This window comes from Rutidosis leptorrhynchoides, chromosome 9, assembly GCF_046630445.1.
Source record: "Rutidosis leptorrhynchoides isolate AG116_Rl617_1_P2 chromosome 9, CSIRO_AGI_Rlap_v1, whole genome shotgun sequence".
In the NCBI taxonomy this organism is placed as follows: Eukaryota; Viridiplantae; Streptophyta; class Magnoliopsida; order Asterales; family Asteraceae; genus Rutidosis; species Rutidosis leptorrhynchoides.
The window spans coordinates 287,378,141-287,390,462 of record NC_092341.1 but is presented as its reverse complement, the minus strand read 5'-3'; positions in this window follow the sequence as shown (position 1 = coordinate 287,390,462).

The following is a 12,322-nucleotide window of genomic DNA, read 5'->3' as shown; positions in this document are numbered from 1 at the left end:
AATAAAAAAGACGAGCAAGGTATTGTAATTCGAAATAAAGCTAGATTGGTTGTGAAGGGATATCAGCAGATCCCTGATATAGATTATGATGAAGTATTTGCACCAGTGGCTAGACTTGAGGCAATTCGAATATTTTTGGCATTCGCATCTTTTAAAGGCTTCAAGGTCTATCAAATGGATGTCAAAAGCGCCTTTTTGTACGGGACTCTCAATGAGACCGTGTTTGTTAAACAACCACCGGGTTTTACAGATCCACACTCTCCAGAAAAGGTATATCGTCTAGAAAAAGCACTGTATGGGCTTCATCAAGCTCCAAGAGCGTGGTATGGTACGTTGTCCAACTATATGATTGATAATGGTTTCAGAAGAGGTGTCATCGATCAGACACTTTTCATCAAAGAAAAGGGCAAGCATATAATGCTAGTACAGGTGTACGTGGATGATATTATCTTTGGATCTACAGATAAGACGATGGTGGATGATTTTGAGGAGGTAATGCAGAAACGGTTCAAGATGAGTTCAATGGGAACTATCAAATTCTTCCTTGGTATTCAGGTTGTACAAACAAATCAGGGTATCTTTTTACATCAGACAAAATATGTATCAGATATTCTGAAAAGATTCAAAATGGAAGATGAACGTCCTGCAAGGACGCCGCTATCGGTGAATCACGGGATTACACTAGATAAGGAAGGTGATAAGGTTGATCAAACCTTATATAGAGCCATCATTGGTTCATTGATGTATCTAACAGCGTCTCGCCCTGATATCATGTTCGCAGTTTGTTTATGTGCTCGCTATCAAGCAAATCCGAATGTACATCATTTGCTTGTGGTGAAAAAGATTATGCGTTATTTAAAGCAAACTCCGAATTTGGGCCTATGGTATCCCTGTGATAATGATTTTGTACTGACGGCTTATAGTGATTCCGACTATGGTGGATGCAAGAAAGATTTTAAGTCAACATCAGGAGGTTGTCAATTCCTTGGAATCAGACTAGTTACATGGCAGTGCAAGAAGCAGACAGCAGTGGCCTTGTCCACTTGTGAAGCTGAATACATTGCTGCAGCAAGCTGTGCATCTCAGGTTGTGTGGATACAACAGCAGCTTCGTGACTACGGTTTGCATATTTCTAACACTCCTATTTTTGTTGATAATACTGCTGCCATAGCTGTTACGAAAAATCCTGTGAATCACTCTAAGACCAAACACATAGGGATTAAATATCATTTTATTCGAGACTGTTATGAGAAAAGGCTAATTGATGTTATCCAAATTGGCACAACTACGCAAAGGGCTGATCTTTTCACAAAAGCTTTTGATAAACCACGTTTTGATTTCTTGTTAACTGAGTTAAGTGTCAAAATATTGTCAGATGTCGTTCCTGACGAAGAGACCAACGAGTAACTTCACTTTATGTGTTCTGCTTGCATAGCTGTATATACTGTGTGGTTATATTTCTTTTCTTTCTGATTGTTTCTGTGTGTTTAAAATCCAAAAACCAAAAAGATTTTAGATTTTTAGTATTTTAGGGGGAGTAATGGATGCAACATCAGATATTCAGAAAATAAAAAAAAAACGATTTTGATCTAAATAAAAATGGGATACAGACTTAATCATAGAATGAGATGATCATAATCACAATCATGTAAATATCTTGATAAGGAACTCATGGAAAGGTTTACAGCGGTTGAGGGTAGTCACTTAATTACCACAGGTGCATACTTTAAAGAAAATTGTTGAGGAAATCAACAAAAGGTGAGGGTATCCCCTATCATGACGTATAATCTAGAAACACATGATGTAGAATATCCCCAAGCAAATTCCAAATTGCTGCACCATTGAGTCTCACGACTAATTGGGATATTCAAGCGATCAATAAGCGTTGAAAAATATTCTGATTGACTGTGCATACCGACTTCTATCAAACTTTAATTCTTGAATCATACCTAAACTCCAAAATAGTAAGTTTATCTCAGTGAGAGTGTCTTTCCTGTGAACGGGTTGAAAAGTGTGGTTCTATATTACAGACAGTCCATGAATGAATGATTTAAGTTAATTGATACATAAATGAAGAAAAGAGATCTTCATCGCAAGGAAGTCAATTCGAGAACTAAATCAAAGTCAAGACTGCAATGTGTTGTTTAAAAAAAAAAAAAAATGACACATTGCATATCAAGTTATTATATCATGAAAACAAAAGTGAAATCATGGAAGACGAAAATATCAAGGTCAAGATAATGATGAAATCGAGAAGAGAAGTCTTTGCAAAAATACAAATGAGTGTGAAGATTACCAAGAAGAACTTAAATCATTCATACTTCAACAAAACCATTCTATTGGACTTATTATCATTGTCTGTGATATGGGACTGTACCCATTAAGGCCTAGACAGTGAAAGATATTTTCAGAGAGATATTCTGAATACTTACTTATTAAGAAAGCTACATCTTTCATTCCGTTTCCTCCGATAACTTTAATAATAAAGAAGGAATGAGATTGATAGCAGTTGGTTGATTGCACGATTGATAGAATATTGAATATACTATGAGATCCATCAGAATCATATGAATTGAAAAGTATACGTTACGATAGAAGCTAATGGCTGACAGGGATATTCCAAAAATTACTATGAGAATCTTCCTGTTCAATTAGACCTATCGTATGTGCTTGTGGTAACGGAAAGCGTCAATAGACTTGTGCTCAATTGACTACCTAATAAATCGTGCGATCTCAAATGATGTCTAAGTCAACGATTGAATCTAACATAGCAATATGTTAATGTAATTAATTAACTTGATCATCAAAATGTCTAAGAGGAAAGTCTGTAAAAGTTTAATGAATCTAGAAACCATGTTAAAATCTTTTCTCTGTTATTGTTTGCTTTTACTTGTGAAATTTTGTGTACATACTGTTGCCTGAATGTTAATTGAACATGTATACATTTTGATAATTTAGCTTCTTTAGGTTTATGACTTACAGAAACTGCTTCCTGTAAATAACATGTTTTATGCCATACAATCTTGGATCTTTCTTAACCTTGATCATTGACTTTCTGACATGAATTGTACTTCATTTGCATTGTTATTGTGAAATGTTTTAAAATCCTAAAAACTACAAAAAGATTTTTCAGTGTGTTGATATTTATTTTGAAAAATACAAAAACATTTTATTTGTTTGCTTATGTGAATATGTGTATATTTCCTTGAAGTTACAAATAGTGTCTCGACGTCAAAAAGAAACGAACTACACATCTCAAATCATAAACTTGTTAAAGTCTTCAAAACGAAAATATTTTGCGTGTAAAATCAGCCAGTGGATGTGAATAGAGGGAATTATCGGGGGTTATGTATCGAAAAATAATTTTTTAATTAGGAGGAGACAGTCGACCAATTTGTACTATAAGTCGGTCGACATTGAACAAAAATCGACCGACTTACTTGCTTGTTACATATGTCGGACGTTTGTCACGTGTATCGACCGATTGTCACATATGTCGGTCGACATAATCACTTAGTCGACCGATTGTCGAGCTGGGTATAAAAGGCCCTCAGACGGCCGATGTTCTTTATTTCGTGCGATTGTGTTGATTTACCAAAAAATTCAGATTTTGTAAGAAGGAGTTTTTGATCGTGTTTTTCTTATACAACTTTGTTTCGTGATTCCAGCGCCGTAATCCAATCGAGGTAACTCCTTCAAAATCGAAAGTTATTGAGGTTTCTTGCTTATTTTTTTTTTTTGATTCGTTTTGTGTTGTTTAGGACTTGTTAATGTTAATTGTTGGTTAGATAATGTAAATCGGCCTCCTCTGTACTTGTATTAGTCATTGATTGAGACAAAACCACATTAAATCGACGAATTTGTGTTCCGATCTGTGTTTTGTTTCGTCGTTCAGTCGACCGATTGACCTCCTAAGTCGACCAACTTACCTTATGCCGGGCGACTTTACAAGTCGATCGACTTGTATAAATGTCGGTCGACTGTCCTTGAAAATCGACCGAATTACATAGTATGTCGACCGACTGTTGTTTCCTGTATTTTTTTATGGTTTTCGATTTAACGCTTTTCGATTATTGTATATATGTTTGTATGGCAGAATAAATGGCTCAACTAGGTAGTCCAGTGAACGAAGACGTACATGAGGAAGAGGTGATTCTGTCCAAGAATCTTCCAGGCCTGACAGCAAGCGAAAATGCCAATCTAGAGGCATGTCTAAACGAGGAAGGACCTGAAGCAAAGGAAGGCTTCGTTGATATTATCAAATTCTTGAAAAGGTCCAGGATTCATACTGCAATAACTCTAGAATGCAAGGCATACTACTCACACCAACGAGAATTCTGGAACAATGCTTCTATCGTCACTGAACAAGGAAGAAAGGTGATACGAAGCAGCGTTGGTGGTACAATTGTAAAGATCTCGGCACAGACAGTTCGTGAAGACTTAGGTTTTCCAGATAATGATTCTATGCCAGTCACACTGAATAGAACTAAGGTCCGAAGGTGTCTAGTAAGATGTGGATACTCTGGTGATCCAATGAAAGGAGCTGTTAAGAGAACTCGATTATGTCATCAATACAAATACCTAACTTTGGTGTTGTTGAGATGCATGAGTCCAATGGTAGGCAGTTTTGATGAGCTGAATGAGACTTATAGCTCAATGTTTGCAGCACTAGTTCTTCATGCGGACTTCAACTTCTCCGAAGTAATTTTCAGAAGCATGTTGGTGAACGTGAAAAAGAAGAGCCACTTAATGTTTCCTAGGTTCTTGCAGGTGATGATTGAAAAGCAAGTGCAAGGTTTGAATAAGGTTTGGGAGGATGAGATTAAGCTGAATCATCTGAACGATTTGACTTTCAATCGAGTCAAGCAAAAGAGAGGTCCGGATGAACCATTCAAGAGATTGGTTGGCCACCTCGCAAATGAAAACTATGTATGTCCACCAGGTGCTGCCTGTCGTCATGAGAACAGTACGTCTGGTAATGAAGATGATATCGTCGCAGTTGGTGAAGACGATCAAGAGGTTAATCAGCCACCGCCAGTTGTTCCAATTGAACAGATACTATTTGATGAAGACGATGAAGGAGATGACCTTGACCCTGATCAATTCGAGCTGAGAAAGCGAAAACAATCTGAGGGTCCTTCGGTTACAACAAAGCCGAAGCAGAGGCGCATAAGATTCATTAAGAAGGCAAAAAGGACTGAGTCGTCCTCCGCTACTGAACAGCGACAATCACAGCAATCACAACCACAACGAAAACCTTCAGCTGCTACTACTCAAGAAACACGTGCTGAAACTGATACAGGAGTTCATGCTGCTGCATCCACGACTGCTATTACACAAGATGCTGCGGTTTCTATATTAAGTGAGAAGGTTGTCAATATGGCTTCTGAATTTGAAAAGTTTAAAGAAAAAGCTGATGAACGAGAGAGAAGAAAGGATGCTGAGATTGCCAAACTGACCAAGCAGGTTGAAGATCAACAGGTTGAATTGAAGAAGTTACAAACTAAGTTTGATGCTCAGAATTTTCTGATTGTAAAGGCTGAGACTACAGCGAACAAGGCACTTTCGAAGGTGCTTGAGTGGGAAAATAATTTCGATATTGAGGCTGTTGATCTCGAGGAGGATATAGACTTTGGTAATTTTAACGATCAAGGCGAGGATGAGCTAGGTTTGGATATTGCTAAAGGCACAAGCGAGAACCCACTGTCAGTAATTCCTCTAAATATTGATTATTCTTTACGTGATTTTTTGGCAAAGCAGGATCGTCTGAATCACTCAGTTGTATTTGATGATTTAGAAGAAGGGGAGATCCCGCCGGATCTAAGCGCTGAGGAGCAGGCCGAGCTAGTGCGTCAAGAGCAACAAGCAAGTACTTCAGCTGACGCAACTGCTAGCTCATCTTTTGAGAATCGTTACGATTCTAGTGATGATTTTGAGGAAATTGTCGTAAGTAATGAAAACGACAAAGATTTTGATGAAGTAATTATTGAAGATGAACCAATAGGTGATTTTCCAGAGTACGAATGTAATAACGATAAAGATCTACCTACATTTCAAGACTACTTCAAAATGAATGAAGAGCTTCTAAACCGTAAATGCGAAGAAAAAGAAAAGACCAAAGATTTGCCTCCAGGGTTTTTACCGGTCAAGATAAATAAAGAAAAGATAGAAGTTCTAGAAGCTGAGTGGAAGATCATGTTGAGGATCAGAAAATATTGTGAGAAGCCAGCGCCGGAACCTGAATGGATGAATTACATTAATAGATCGGCGAATCTTTTGGCTAAAGGAAAAATAATTGCGTGGGCCTACATTAAAGAGTTGAATATATACGCAATAAAGAAGGAGTACGGAGTGGATTACATCAAACATGGATACGAGTTCACGTCTCTACCGTACTTTGAATTTATGCAAGTGGCTAGGCTCAAAATGTTATATAGGGATTATGACGGAATTCCTAATATTGTCTGCAAGAAGATAAGACACTCGTACTTGTCAAAGAACTTTGAGGGATTCAGCCCTCAATTTCCCACAATCACTTATCGAACAAACAAGAAAACGGGCGAACGAAGAAAGATTGTCAAATACAAGCCAGTAAATTATATGAGAAAGGTTCCTGTGATGAAAATGCCGCAGAACTTTAGCCCACGTTTTCGCTGGTGGTACTACGATGAACGCTCAGATGAGGCAGTCATCGTTTTGGACAAATTGAAGGAAGATGAGACAGACTCGATACGGGTTTTAGATCCCGTTTGGTTGAAAAATTGCTGTGAAGCTGACATCTTCACATTGTACTACAATCGGATGCTGTACAGGCCAGAAAATAGAGTTCAAGCACAACAGTACATTCGTGTTGCAAAGGTTTGCTATTTGAATAATATGGTTACAGATCCGTACAGAGATTGAAGCAGATCGAAGACTTATGAGGAACTAGGTCTTAGGGGGAGTTTGAGTAACATCACCATCAGCCCGTAGTATGATATTGTCCGCTTTGGACACAAGCCGATCACCGACGGGCTACCCGCACACGAGTACAACCCCGGATCGCACTTCTACCTCACGGATTTGCTTCTCGAGTAAACACCCTCAAAACGCGTCATACCAGAAGAGGTATCCACACCCTTATAAGGAGTGCTTTGTTTTCCTCTCCCACCGATGTGGGACGAGTCTGTTACAACTCTCCCCCCCTTCGGGACACTGCGTCCCCGCAGTGCACATCGATGCGGGCCCTAGCTCTGATACCATAAGTAACATCACCATCAGCCCGTAGTATGATATTGTCCGCTTTGGACACAAGCCGATCACCGACGGGCTACCCGCACATGAGTACAACCCCGGATCGAACTTCTACCTCACGGATTTGCTTCTCGGGTAAACACCCTCAAAACGCGTCATACCAGAAGAGGTATCCACACCCTTATAAGGAGTGCTTTGTTTTCCTCTCCCACCGATGTGGGACGAGTCTGTTACAGTTTGTTAGTGCATATTTTGTAATCCCTAGTTCCATGAACTTTAACGTTTTATTCGATCATGTTGTAACCTGTAATATTGTTAAACGTTGATTGTCGATGTGTTATTTTATATTTGTAAACGTTTAAATATGATTCGTAATATTATTCGACAGTCGGCCGACTGACATGGTCAGTCGACCGACTGTCATTCACTGTCGACCGACATAGGAACTGAGGTATTTAAGCCTAATTAATCTTCATTAATTAAAAAAAACAACTCAGCACATAATACATACACGAAAACACTTCTTGGTCGAGTCTCTCTCAATCTTCATGTCCAAATACCACAGAATGTCAGTCTAGGCTTCGTGTTTATCAAGATCTAGTCTTGGTTTGACTTGTACGAACCCGAAAACCCATAGATATTCGTTTAAGCTCTTTCTATTGTTATTCCGCCTCTAGATCGTGTTAGGTTGATTCTAAGATCCTCTCTCAGCGTCTACAATTAACAATTTAACATGTAATTTGTGGTAATGAACATATATTTGTTAATGATATGTGTAACATCCCGCGTTTTTCCTTTAAAATTTATTTTTAACACTATATTTTTTTTTTAAATAATATCTTTCGTTATTTAAATTCGTAGTTTTCGTTAACTAACGTTCTTAATATTTCTGTTATTTAATTATAACATCTCTCGGTTACTTTAGCGTTTTTTAAAATATTCGTTCGGTTAATTCACGCACCCGCTTTGAAACTTGAGGGACCGAAGCTGTCAAGTGGGCAAACTAGTTGACTAGGTCAACTAGTCAACCCACCATTCTCATCCATTCATTTCCATCCACCTTCCACCTCCTTTCTCCTCCTTTTCTCTCTAGTTGCAAGAACAACCATAACACCCAATTCATTCAATCATCATCTAAATTCGATCTAGGAGGCCAACATCAAAACAAATTACATATTCGTGATCCTCTCTTCATCCTCTACATTTTGGTACCAATTTCATCTCGTTTGGGTAACATTTCTAAAACTCTAGATTTCTCTAAATTCGTGTTTTTGACTTAAAATGATGTTATTTAGTGTCTATGGCTCATTGTGATGTCGTGTATGTAATTTGTATGCTCGATCTTGTTATTTGGTGTAACTAGCATGAACACTTGAAATGGGTTAGTTTAATCTTTGATTTTGATTGATTAAATGTTGTTAGATGTTAAACCCATTGTGTTAAAAGTGTTACTAGCATCGTTAGTTTCGTTTTGGTATGTTGGATGATATGAAAACCTTGCGTTAACATGATTATTGATTTTGTGATTCTTGATTAGGGTTTGATGAACTTGAAATGAACTTTTGATACTTTGGATGCCATGAAATGTTGTTAGTAAGTGTTTAGTTGTAATGCACGTTTCATTACCTTCAAACGGCATATCATATGTGTGAATTGGATTCCCAAAACTTAAAATGCATTTGATGAACTTGAACTTTGAAAATAAACCTTTATTGATCAATTGACGAGTTTTCGGTTATTGTAATTGATGTTTTTGCTTGGTGAAAAATAGTTAGTTGTATTCCTTGTCAAAATACCTTTCCAACGATATAAGATACTTGTTTTGGATGTTTACGGTTTAGGATTTATGGGTATTGAAGTTGGATTCGTGCTTGAGTGTGAAAACTGCCAAAATTCTCTGCACAGGTAATGGCGCGGCGCGCCATATACCCGCGCGGCGCGCCAAAATGGTCTGTCCAATTTTGTCGATTTTTGAATAATGTTTGCTATGCTACACACCCCCGATCAACATGAAACTTGGACAACATGCTCATATATGATTTCTAAGCTCATGAAAATAGTTCGGGACCCGACCCGACCCCATTGACTTTTTCGTTGACTTTGACCAAGTTTGACTTTTAGTCAAACTTAACAAAACACTTATGCAATCGCTCTAATCTTATTTTATATTTGATTCTTGCATGAAACTTGACAATTTGATTCACATGCTATATAATCGAGTCGTAACGAGCCATAGGACTAATTGAACACATTTCACCCGACCTTGTGTCGTAACCAGTAAATTGATACAACTTACTTGTTTAGGTCAAGGCTAAGCAACTTTCATGCACACGTTTACGTTGTGAAGTACTTTTATACTCGTGCACTCGAGGTGAGATCATAGTCCCACTTTTTCAACAACTTTTATATTTTTAAATCGTGGGCTGAGAAACATATACGTTACATACTTATATACATTTCATATGTATATATACCTTTCATACTTTTATACATCGAACACGAATACGAATACAAAGATACGGAGGAGTTTGAACGAAAACCCTCAATTCAATTATCATTAATTACATCAGATGGTGTAAGCGAGACTATGTTGTGTGGATCCATACGGGTTTGACTAACCCTCATTCGGACGGTTCGCTACCGTTAAGCGAATGAAATATATTCTGGTACGGTGTATGTTCTAACACTTTTATGCTGAGGTAAATGATACGGTTAAGCTTTGATAATTGGGTGCTCGGTAAACAACAATACTTATGGAATTCAAACGATTCGGAAAATCGACTTATACTATAACTTGTGGTTCAACTTATTTTACTTACATACTCATTTACTAAACCTATGATTTCACCAACGTTTTCGTTGACAGATTCTCTATGTTTTCTCAGGTCCTTGAATGCTATATGATACATGCTTCCGCACTCTTTTTGATACTTGCTTGGATGTCGAGTATACATGCATATTTGGAGCCCTTGACTTGCTTTTAAATTGTGTCGCATAGGTTTCAATTGTACGTTAAACATTGTAATGTAACTAGTCGTTGAACTACTTTTGTAAACTTGAAACGTCCTTTACATTTGAAATGAATGCGACATATTTTTGGTCAAACGTCATCTTAAGGACTTATGACCACGTAACGGGACCTAAGTAGACGGCGCCGTCAATGACGATTTTGTCGGGTCGCTACAGATGGTATCAGAGTGTTGGTTGTAGGGATTTAGAGTTCATTGGTGTCGACCCCGAGTCATAGGGTACATTAGTGAATCTAGACTACAACCGGCATATAGACTGAAGTAGGAACTACTTGACTATTTGTGCATTATACTCGAACACTCCTATCATATCTAACTCTTATTCGATCTTGATATCACGTTGTTAAATTTGATTGACAAGCCACCTTGACTTTATGAAGTAACGTTAAATGCACATGTGAATCAGGGTAATATAATTTCCCGGATTATATTACGGTGGTTCACATGGACGTTCCGACATTATGACATAAAGAATTTAAGGCGGGTTAAGGAAATTTTCTCTTTATCCTTATTCCATATCACGGTTGGTATTATTGAGAATACTAACCAACGATATTCTTGTGTCTTGAAGGAACAATGGCTCGTCGACGCGCTCCTCCCGAAACTCCCGAACAAGCTCTACAACGAATGATAGCCACCGCCGTGGATGCGGCCATGGCCGGTCACTCTTCCAACAACAATAACAATAACAATAATCACAACTACAACAACAATGGAGCCGGTAATTCAAACGAAGGGTGCTCCTATAAGAACTTCATGGGGTGCTAACCTCACACTTTTGATGGAACCGGGGGACCGGTAGTGCTCACCCGATGGTTTGAGCAAATGGAAGCCGTCTTTAGCATAAGCGGTTGTCGGGACCAAGACAAGGTCAGATTTTCCACTCACACCTTCGCCGGTATCGCTCTCACATGGTGGAATACGTATGTACAATCGGTGGGTATCCACGAAGCCCACGCTCTCTCTTGGGTCGACTTAAGAGGAAAGATGATCACCGAATACTTCCCGCGCGAAGAGACCCGCAAGCTTGAACACGAGCTAAGAACTTTAAAAGCGGTCGGGAATGACCTAAAGGCCTATAATCAACGATTTTCTGAGCTAGCCTTGATGTGCCCAAATCTCGTGAGTACCGAGTCTCTAAGGGTTGAGCTGTACATGGATGGTCTTCCTAAGAGCATCAAACAAGGAGTAATGTCATCCAAACCCGCTAATCACCAAGAGGCTTTGAATATGGCCCGCCAATTGATCGAAACAGTGGACGAAATTGAGGTGTCGGCATATAAAGCCGAGGATAAGTCGGGTGGCAACAAAAGAAAATGGGAAGCCCCCGAATTGAGCAACTACAACAACAACCCCGCCAAGAAGCCTTTCACCTCCAACGACAAGAAAGGCTATGCCGGAAGTCTACCATCTTGCAACAAATGCCGCAACCGTCATTATGGTGAATGTGGTAAGTTAACTTGCCACCGGTGCCAAGGAAGTGGTCATACGGCCAACGATTGTAGGAGTGTCGCCGCCGTCGCCCAAAAGGCGCCCAATGCACACCGGACGGGCGTTTGTTTCGAATGTGGCCAACCGGGTCATTTTAAGAATGCGTGCCCGGAGAAGAAGACAAACCCCAATACACGCGGCCGTGCTTTCAACATTAACACCGAGGAAGCCCGAGATGACAACTAGTCAAGGGTACGTTTCTTCTCAACAACCCTTATATTTCATGTTTATTCAATTCGGGTACCGTTAGACGTTTTATAACCAAGGCCTTGACTCGTACTCTTTGCACACCACCATATCCCCTAGACACTACCTATGCCATTCAAGTGACCGACGGAAAACTATTACGTTAAACTTTTTGGGTGGAGAATTTGAATTTTGACTTGACACCTATAGAACTAGGGAACTCAAAACCTATTCGTTAAGAAGAAAATGATCCCTTACATGTGTATAGATTATCGTGAACTAAATAATTTCCGGTTAAGAACCGATATTCTCTTTCCCGTACCGATGACCTCTTGATCAATCACAAGAATTCCGTGTGTATTCCAAAATCGACCCCCATTCCG